We start from the raw sequence: 9,535 nt of genomic DNA on the forward strand, positions 1-9,535 counted from the left end.
TTAAAGATACAAGGGTATGAAACTGACAACACATAGTGTAGTTCACTCCAGACATTTAAACTGAATGAAATAATCACACAATTAAACAGCTTATTTAGTCAGGGAACAGAGAAGGTCTGCAAAAATGACGGAACATTTTGATTCTGAGGCACCACGTTAAATTACACAGTGTACATCAAACTAACTTTTAAGTCAAGTGACCTTTGGTTAAGGTAAATCGGAACTACATAGTCTGATTTTGTGAAATATTGTTACACCATAGAATATTACGTATATAAGGCACAGATTGGCTTTTTGTTAAAATTGCAGAAACTTAAGCCTTTTTTTTTTTTTTTAAATGTCCTTCATTGGAATAGATCTTCATTCTTAGAGGAACTACCTACGCATGCCCTTCGAGAGAGAGAAAATCCCATACTACTTAGAATTAAATAGCTTCTTTTTAAGAAAACTAGTAACTGTTGTTTAGCATAAAATTAACACAAGATAATCAAAGGTAGTATTTAGCATCTGTAAAGTTAATTAGCAGAGTCAAAACTGCAGAAGTAGATTTCTTTCACAAAAAGGATAATGAAATAGACAAATACTGTAAGATTACCTTTAAATATTTTACTGTAGACTTAAAATAGCTACCCAGTTTTTAAAAATGGAACACAATTTCAAAACCCTCACCTTATTTTTAATTTATAGTCCTTGGGAAAAAAAATAGTAAGTGGATAACCCGATCATTTATATGCCTGGGCAAAAGCAATACATCTATATAAAAGTACAGTGATATATTTCTGTTGCTAGTTTAATGTGCTGCTCTGTGCCCTGTATGTTCTGATTCATTGGAGAGCAGCAATCATGTCGACAGGAGCTGTTCTTCAGTTCCCATCAGCGACAACTAAAGGCCAATTCAAGGTTGTGGTGGGGTCATGAATCTAACAGTCAGTGATAGAACAATTTCCCTTCCACATGACACTGTCAGTGGGACACACTAAGAATATACAGTGAGAACTGCTGTAGATATCTCTATCTTCTTGATGTTATTTTATTTTTGTTTCAAAACATTTTGGGCCATGGTCTGTGGGCACAAAGAGGCACTGGGAAATAGAGAGTCAGTCAGTGGAAGATAGAAAATTTCTGTTCTGCCTAACTCTTGAAGAAACTGGAATAATCCTGCCCTCTGTGCAAAGAAGCCATCCAACAACAGAAATGTAGGTCAAGATCTTGGCCAGACAGAGAGAGAATAGCGATCCTCCACATCAATATCAGAGTTGTATATGGGAAAGACACTGAACCAAATAATGCAGCAACCTGAGGCCTGATCCAAAGGTCCTTACAACTAGTTATAACCCCACTGAAATCAATGGCATTTTATGGAGTGCAAGTCAGGGCAGAATTTCACTTTATGGCTCTGTACCACTGAATGAAGTCCACCTACTTAAATGGGACTTGGATCAGGCCCTTAGTAAAGTCACAGACAAAAGAGTTAAACTCTGCTCTCATTGCTTTTGCATGTATCTGAGCGAGAGCAGAGTTTTGAATGAGATTTTTTAAATTTCATTCCCAAAACACCATTGTAAGTGACAAACCGAATGTGCAGGTCTGTGGTGTTAAAACTGTAGGACCTGATCCTGCAAACACTTTGTACCAGCCACTAATAAGGCTTACTACTGGGAGTAACAGCATTGCAGCTGATGGCACTACTTATAGGAGCAAGCTCTATGCTTGGTAGGAAGTGTGTGTAGGACTGGGCCTTTGCTGTGTTTATATACTGCATACTGTAGTTTACTCAATCTTCTTATTATAAGAGCCACATTTGCAAAATGTGGGTATGCACATTTATTGTAAATAATAAAAATTAATACTACAAAATACTTTTATGTGCTTGTAGTTCTTACAGCATGCTAGCTTCTGTACAAAAAAAAGCTGCAAATCACTAGTTCAAGAAGTGTAGAGGAAGCTATTACAATGGAATTCTAATCCAAACAAGGAGCACACTTATACCTGAGATGTCAAGCCTTAGAAGCACAGCTCTGTGGTGGGATGTACATGGGACCACATAGCAAGGCTAGGCCCAGAATTCTAAGCCATTCAGAATTGCTTTTGGTGCTACCAGGGAACATCACCTGCAGTAGCAGCTCTGTCACCCTTTCAAAATGTGCATCTTGGGCTCCTCCCTGTATCTGGCCAGCTCTGCCAGGCCAAGTCTCCGCTTCCTCCTCCCCTCCTATTCCTGAAACAACTTCATTTAATTGTTTATGTGGAAAATTACACTTCGGAAAGAATGTGAAGCATTTTAGATGTTTTAATGCAATTTAGCATGTGGGGAAAAGGCGGCAGAGCCAGCACCACAAGAACTGCTGGCTCTTCTCAGACCACTGGTGTCCCATGCATCACAGTTTGGAAATTTAAAACAAACTCAGATTGGAAAGTTAATACCAAGACCCTTGGAGGTGGGACCACATCTTTTTATGATAGCACAGCAGCTAGAACATCTTGATTAAGGCCTCTGAATGCTGCCACAATACAATACAGAATATTCTAATGGCTTTTCAGTACTTAAGCATATGCAAAATAAACTATTGGGCAGATGTCTGCTCCACCAGTACTGGCATACTCATTACAATCTCAGCAGGGACCCCTGGGAATGAGGGCCTCATTCAACACTCAAACTCAATGGACAGACTCCTTTTGACTTCAACTGGCTATGGATCAATCCTTATAAAAGCATGAAACTCTGAACAATCTTCTCACTCCAGAGATTGTCCTTCTAGGTCTGGGCAGAGGCATATTGGTAGGGCACAGAAGGGAAGCCTGAACTACTGCTGCTGGCTCTGTGGATAAATACAGGGCTGTACAAACACATATTAATAGAGACTGTAAAAATGGATGAAGATTGTGCCTGTGAACAAAAACTGGAAATGGAACTGCTGGAAAAAGCAACTGCTGGAAATCGTGAATTTCAGCATGAAAACAGACTTCCCTACAGTGTCTCACCAATGAGCTCAACTCCCAGCAGTAACTCTTCATTCTGGCTCAGGTACTGTCAGCTGTACTCAGCTGTGTCAAGGCATGATGTATTTTTATTTATGCAGTTCAAGCTGATACTAATCAAACTAATTTCAGATAAGATCACAGCATGCACTTGAACTCAAAGGTGAAAGTGCATTTCTTTATCCTCTTACTAAGCAATTTCCCAGTCTCACACAGATATCACAGAGTAAGAAAACTGAGGTTCTCTAAAATCTACTGTCTTTGGTGTCTGTGGAACTGTTTAAGCCTTCTCTTCAGACACAAAATATTTTGCCATATGGCTTTAACTATGGTGTTAAAAATGCTTTGTGAAAATGAGATATGCACTTAAGTCTCTCATATTTTTTAGATCAGAGCTGGCTACAGATTTATTATTAAAAATCACACAAGAAAAATACCACATTTCTTATGTTACAAGTTACAGAACTAGCATTGAGCGAATTAATCATTATTAATAATTTACTTGATGAGCTTAGCTTCTCTTTTTCTGCTTGTGGGATACCCAAACACACATTGGAATTTCTTCAGATTCATTCATTATTTGAAATCAATTAACAAATTTTATAAAGTTTGCACTTTGCTTCAAGTATTCAGTGTTCAGTATTTGAAATTTAACTGTTTAGTTAACTGTGATTAATTAACTCAAATGGTATTGTTTCTGTCCATGTAAATACTTTCCTGGGAAATACTTGCCTATGTGAATTTAATATCAAGTTTCCACAAATATTGATTTACATGACTTTGAACTTTGCTGTCTAGGAACATTCATAAAATAATAAAACTACTACTACTAATAAAAAAAAACACTAATAAAACTGAGTTGGCTCAAAAAATTGGCACAAAGAGTGTAAGCATAACCAAAGCATATTTCTATCAAATGTAAAACAAATTTTTGCAGAAAAAAATAGTAGCACTGCCATTCTCTAGAAAGAAACAATTTAGCTTATTAATATTGTAAGAATATTTACAAATTTCACTTTTCTTTTTGCACTTTTAGTTACCCATCCATTTCAGCTTCAGGTTCTTCTACATTGACATAACACTAGAGAGGACAGTTTTTAAAGGCACAAATGGGAGTGAGGTTCGCCAATTTCCATTGATTTTCAATGAGAGTTGAGGGCTTAGCCATCCTTTGCACTTTCAGAAACCTCCAACATAATGTCTGGATTGCAAATTCTGTTTCCACTGTAATTAGAAACAACATGCCATGGAAATATTTCTATTGGTCACATGGTTAGTAGAATCTCATTACTGCTCAACTTAAATGGTGGGCCAAATTTGACCAGACAGCTTCCCTTTTAATGATTCTCCATTTTATTCTGCTCAGTTACCTTTCCCCCAAAATGTTTAGTTTGTTTTCTCTTCTCATTCCAACAGTTTAATTAGATTCCACTTGGAAAGAGAACAAAAGAAAAAAAATCATAGTTACCTTATTACTGTCTCAGAATATAGTACCAGACTTCTGGCCCTGCTACAGCCTCTTTGTACTACTCACTTTTCACAAACCACAGGGCAAAGTGTGTAAGGGTAGAGGCAAACAAAAGGGAGCTCTGGCTATTCACAGCAGCTGGAAGAGCCTTTGGGTTCTGTGAGCAGCTGAGTGCAATTTAGAGCACTTCTGAAAGGGTTCTAATTAATCAGTGAATAAAACCAGCCCCTCCCTCCCCCATCAGGCTCTGGGGGTGCACAGGTGGTGAAAAGCCACCTTTACCCATCCCCTCAGATCTGCACTGAACAGAGCTCAGCTGGACAAATCAGGAATACAGGCTTCACAAATGTTAAACATGTAGAACACTTAGCTGCTCCCTTAATAAACTTGCAAAAAAATAATTCATTAAACTCTCTGACTCTGAATAATCTGGTGAATCCCAACATGCATTGTCATCTATTCCTTCCAAAAAATAAAATCAGTTAAAATCCCTGGCTGGAACAATGGTACTTAGCAACCTTCATTTGTCTGGGATCCCAGCTTCTGCTCAGACAGCTAAATTCATTGCTGCTCCAAGATGTCCCTGTATGAGGGGCTATCAGAATTATTAGAGTACTTCTTTAGTGCTACTGCTCTCCAGTACATTTAGGAATTTCAAAGCTGTCTACTGGACTTTCTAGCTGAAAATCTATACCTTCAGCTAAGAAAAACGTATGTACAGGGACAACAGCTTCTCCAGGGTACAGCATTTTAAGTAGGCACTTACAATGAGAGAGCGCTCTGTTTTCCATTCCTACATTCTGATAGTATAAATTTCAGCTGTCTAGTACAGCAGTTATCACTGAACATGATCAAACTGTGTATAAAATTTGCAAACTATTCTGTTAAATATAGGAATTATACATGCATGTCACAATGGCAGCTGTCGATTCAGCAGATGCACTGTGAGAGCAACAACAAGAAATAGTTTTACTGAATAATAAATGTTATTGCTTCTGGAGTTCCTATGCCAAATACACAGTATTAGTTGGAACCCCTCTAGGGCAAGCCAGAAAGAGGGTCTTGAACCAGAGATCTTCAGTGCCTAAAGCAAAAACTTATTCACCTGAGCTAATAACTAAATCTCCAGCCTGCTCCTGCAGCAGCAGACTCAATAAACACTTAGTCCAGCCAGTAGATAGGGAGAAAGACCCACACAACTGTGGGTGGTTACCATAAATAATATAACTCATACTGATGTTCTGTATTTATTTAAACAATAAAAATAACTGAAAATTAAAAGGCTCTGGCACCATGAATGCAAATTCTGCCATTACTCTTCACTTAACTTTTAATTCATTTTAATTATTTGTGTTACAGAAGCACCCAGTGGCCCGAATTAGGATCAGGTTGCCATCCTGTTAGCTGATTTACAAAAGATAGTCCTTGCTTAACAGACTCTGGGAAAGCATTATGCTAATATTAGGTGTAATGTTTCCTCCCCTTTCCTGGATCTCAGCTTACTTCTCTGTTGTGGTACAGAGTTTAGCCTTTTCAGGACTTTGAGATCCATATCTATTATACAGAGTTAAATCTCTGATAGAAGAACACCACAGTCTCTACAGGAAAACATGGTCTCCACACACACACACACACGTGTGTACATACACACACACACACACACCATCCCCTAATGCACTTAACTCTTGAAACAATTGTGAATATAGTCAGTAACAAATCATTTATAAATAACACTTGAGGATTGGAGATCCCCAAGTTTTAGTATTTATCACAAGTTCAAATGCAAAAATATCATTAGGTGCACACACATACAAACAGACACTCCCCTAGCATTCCTCTGGACTTACCCTTCTTAGTCTCTGTGGAACGGTGTCTAAACTCCATGTAGGGCACTCCTCAGGTCCTTAAATTTGGGAAACAAATAATAGTCTCACAATCTCCCTCAAAACTCCCCTTGAGTCGTTGCAACAACAATCTGTAATTTGCACAGGCCACAGCAAATTCTAGTCCTTTCTTCTTCTCCAGTGAGGTGAGGGAGCCCGTAGTCTTACATCCAACAAAAACAGGCAAAAATCCCTGGACACAATCCTTGCAATTGCCCCTTCTGGTCCTTACTTTGCTCCACCACTGAGTCCTCCCAACTGGCTCCCACTCCTCTGATTTATAAACTTCTCCTCCTCTTGAGCACCAGTGGTTTCACTCTCATAGAGCATGTGTGGTACGGGCTACACCTAATTACTGGGAAAATCTACTCCAGCCCAGCCTGTGCTGGTAAAACTGCAGGGGCACAAGTCCCCCAAAACAAAAAATGACATATGCTCCCTACTGTTCCTTAATTTATCTACCTCGCTAAATGCTGCAATGCATGCATGGGACTAGACTTGGCTGCAAATCTTCCATCAATATTTTTTTTAAACAAACAAAATGCTTTTTTGGTGTAATGGAGATGTTCACAGGGGGGGAGGGGGGAATCTGTTTTTGCTGAAATGCTTGGGTTTTCATCAAACAAACGACCTCCCTTCCAAAAATGTTCATTTTTCATTTGCTGAATACTTTTATTTCTCAGTGAGACCACAAAACTGTCCAAAAAAATTTTTTTTTCGGTGAAAACAAAAACTGAACTGGCCCATTGCATTTCTTCTCCAATAGATGTGTCTGGGGAGTGGGGAGCTGGCCTGAGGCCTGGCATCCACAAAGGTGAGGGGTCCCTCTGCTGGAGCTGAGTGCAGAAAAAGTCTCAGGTGGGCCTTATTCTCCTATACCCCATGCTGCAGCACAGGTTGGGATGGGAGTTTGTTCCTGGGGACTGACTATCCCCCCCCACCAAGAGCACTGTGCTTCCTTTCCAGCCCAGGTGGCTGGAGGGCATCATCTGACATAATCCTAATTTGAAATGCTGGCATAAATCTCCAAAGCAGTGCCTCACGTGGGGAAGTTACTGGCACAGAATTTGTGTTTTTGACTGGGCATCAACTTCAGTTAAATGGATACTGACATATGGTTCCAGCTGAAGAGTTAGAGAGATCTGCACATTACGGTCTAATACTAAAGGGCTAACACTTGTAAAATCAAATGCATTTTTCTCTCACCATTGGAATTTATCTCATGAAAACCTAAGAATGTGATGACAGAAGATAATGGTTTGCATCCAGTTTATATTACAGCTTCAGTATAATATATTGTAACTTTGCAATTCAGGCCTGGAGCGAAAATATCTATAAAAAACCCACAAAGGTCACCACTAGATTAGCTAGTTCAAATCTAACCCTTGTCACTATGCACCAGTGTGTATGGTAGCCTCTCTGGAATGATTGCTGACATGATCCAAAAACCATGGACATCAAGGGAAAGATTCCCATTAATTTTAATGGTTTTTACACGAAGCCCTTAATCTTGTTTCTAGTAGACAATTGTTCCCATCATAAAAAGTACAATTAGCACTAATTAACAAATATGTAAGCAGTCTAATCAGAGACACCAAGGACTGAATTGGTATGGAAAATTCAGGGCAGGGTTGAGGCAAGCCTGTATTTCCGATGCCTGGGTTTGTACCCATTCCTGAATAAGTAGAGGATTTATCTCTATATAAGATTTCAGCCATTTCAACACTTTTGATGGGCACTAAATTAACACAAACATTTTACCAAAAATTGGCAGCTTTACCAAAAAGCTTTTAGAAATGAGTAAACTATTTCTGATGAAGAACTGAAACACAGACGCAACCAGAACATTATTCAGAAGCATGTGAGAACACAGCATTTTTGGCAGACATTTAGACTTTAAGAGGGTAGTGTGTGTCTGTGCAATCTAGGAGAAGGAAGAATAGATTTAAAATGTAGCTGCTTATTGATTTACACTCTTTATACTGGACATGGCTTTTTATTAAAGAAAGCAGATATTCAATAGTGTTAACTAGTAATGGGAATTGACTTTTCACTAATTGCACAGACCCTGGCATTAATACACTTTAATAGAAAACGGGTCCTGTGTACACCAGATCAATCCTGAAGTCTTTCTGTAACTCACTATAGTCAAAGGATTCCAACAAGAAGACTAAATGAGACATTTTAACTTTCTCTTTTTAAATTTAATTCATCCAATTAGCAGGATAAGGCATTTTCCCAAGGGAAAGAGGAGGGAAGCTCTTTAACACAGTAGCTCTCCTTCTGTGTCTTTGTTCCTTGGGGATCACTATTCCCAAATGGGGAGTCCTGTCCTTTCATTTTATACATGCAGGAACACTGTGTGCTCCTCAGTAGCAGTGAGATGTTAAGCTAGTATGTGCTGCCTTGAGATGATGCCAGCATTAGTCATTATCATCCTATTACATGTTGACTGTGTGTGTGACTAATGCTTGTGTACTTATATAACTTTGTTTTACATTCTAATTTAAGAGGCAGAATCAGGTTAAAAATTATATCATACAAAATCTCCACCCATTTTACTAAATGTACTAAAAAATTTACATTTCATAATGCAAGCTGCTCCCCATTTTTAACATTTGGCCAACACTTCCTGCCAGCCTCCCATTAGCCCACAGTCGATGAAGAGGCAAGAGAAAATAATCATGAATTAAACTGTAAACTCATTGGGGGCATGAACTGTCTTTTTGCTGTATGTTTGTACAGCACCTAGCATGATGGGTTCCTGATCCCTGAGTGGAGCCTCTAGGCGCTATGACAATACAAATAAATAAATAATAATAAAAGTAAGGATTGTTGTTGTATCTTATGAACATCAATAAAGCTGATTAGAAAAGGGAGCTCTGAATTTGAGGTTTGCTCTATTCAACCACTGTTAGTCTTCTGTAGATATGAACCCAAAACAAAAAAGGCAGAATTTCAATAACTCCCACTCTGGGAAAGTTCAGATCCAGATCTTCATCTGAATCTCTTGGCTTGGGCTCACCCCTAAATTCTAGTGATATTTTCTGAATACACTTGATGGAGGAATTTTAAGAGCCACACAGTTATGTCTTATTTCTCTAACATGCGGGCAGTGGAGGATTGTGGAGGATTATGGGAACCCTGGAGAATTTTTTTTTCAATAGGAAAAAACCATAGGTCTACGCACCTTAGGCATGTGCAG

General features: G+C 38.8%; 1 long non-coding RNA gene across 2 annotated transcripts; it reads right to left on the reverse strand.

Moving 5' to 3' along the window:
• Positions 1 to 3,359: 3,359 nt before the first annotated feature.
• Positions 3,360 to 6,593, reverse strand: LOC137142693 (uncharacterized). Of its 2 annotated transcripts, none has more exons than XR_010917000.1 (2): positions 6,295 to 6,593; positions 3,360 to 4,203 (listed from the first exon to the last, which is right to left on the reverse strand). It is a non-coding gene; the product is annotated as an uncharacterized lncRNA (long non-coding RNA). The 2 variants fall into 2 exon arrangements; XR_010916999.1 differs by lacking the exon at positions 6,295 to 6,593 and adding an exon at positions 4,448 to 4,600.
• Positions 6,594 to 9,535: the final 2,942 nt, after the last annotated feature.

This window comes from Emydura macquarii, unplaced genomic scaffold (assembly GCF_026122565.2).
Source record: "Emydura macquarii macquarii isolate MOO-44397 ecotype Brisbane River unplaced genomic scaffold, CSIRO-AGI_Emac_v2 contig_3240, whole genome shotgun sequence".
Classification (NCBI taxonomy): domain Eukaryota; kingdom Metazoa; phylum Chordata; order Testudines; family Chelidae; genus Emydura; species Emydura macquarii.